Below are 1,067 nucleotides of genomic sequence, written 5' to 3' on the forward strand. Positions count from 1 at the left end.
GCTTAACTTCGGAGTTTTGATGGGATCCGGTGCTTTAGTGCTGGTATGATCGCATCCGACATGTTACCCCCGCCTTCGTCCCTTATGCTTGCCACTCCCAGGTCCACTACAAAGATGATTGTCATTCTTACTACCATTACAACCGTTGCCTAATAATGAATAATGCCCTATATATACTACTTACTCCCCCCCTCAAACACGGAGACGAGTTTACCACGGTTTCCACCCCTCCCTCTATACCGCAGCAACACGTATTTTTTTACCCCTTTCAGAACGCGCTCCTCGCGCCACAAAGCCGCCTCTAGACGCGTGACCAATGAGCAGCGAGCTAAAACATATCGCAAATGTCAAAAACAATATAACGGGTTTAATATATATCGCGCACATGCGATATGTTTGTCACGAGGCGCAAAAAATAATTAAAAAGGGAATGCAACACGAGGACTTCCCACGAGGTCACCCATCCTAGTACTACTCTCACCCAAGCACGCTTAACTTCGGAGTTCTGTTGGGATCCGGTGCTTTAGTGCTGCTATGATCGCATCCCACATGTTACCCCCGCCTTCGTCCCTTATGCTTGCCACTCCCAGGTCCACTGCAAAGATGATTGTCATTCTTACTACCATTACAACCGTTGCCTAATAATGGATAATGCCCTATATATACTACTTAATCCACCCCCCCCCCCTCAAACACGGAGACGAGTTTACCACGGTTTCCACCCCTCCCTCTATACCGCAGCAACACGTATTTTTTTACCCCTTTCAGAACGTGCTCCTCGCGCCACAAAGCCGCCTCTAGACGCGTGACCAATGAGCAGCGAGCTAAAACATATCGCAAATGTCAAAAATAATATAACGGGGTTAATATATATCGCGCACATGCGATATGTTTGTCACGAGGCGCAAAAAATAATTAAAAAGGGAATGCAACACGAGGACTTCCCAGGAGGTCACCCATCCTAGTACTACTCTCGCCCAAGCACGCTTAACTTCGGAGTTCTGATGGGATCCGGTCATTTAGTGCTGGTATGATCGCATCCGACATGTTACCCCCGCCTTCGTCCC

General features: G+C 48.0%; 2 non-coding genes across 2 annotated transcripts; both read right to left on the reverse strand.

The window, feature by feature from the left end:
• Positions 1-427: 427 nt before the first annotated feature.
• LOC123178851 (5S ribosomal RNA) lies at positions 428-546 on the reverse strand. The gene has a single exon (XR_006489906.1). It is a non-coding gene; the product is annotated as a 5S ribosomal RNA (ribosomal RNA).
• A 377-nt stretch (positions 547-923) lies between these two features.
• Positions 924-1,042, reverse strand: LOC123178850 (5S ribosomal RNA). The gene has a single exon (XR_006489905.1). It is a non-coding gene; the product is annotated as a 5S ribosomal RNA (ribosomal RNA).
• Between the last annotated feature and the right edge of the window lie 25 nt (positions 1,043-1,067).

This window comes from Triticum aestivum, unplaced genomic scaffold, assembly GCF_018294505.1.
Source record: "Triticum aestivum cultivar Chinese Spring unplaced genomic scaffold, IWGSC CS RefSeq v2.1 scaffold37337, whole genome shotgun sequence".
NCBI classification, from domain to species: domain Eukaryota; kingdom Viridiplantae; phylum Streptophyta; class Magnoliopsida; order Poales; family Poaceae; genus Triticum; species Triticum aestivum.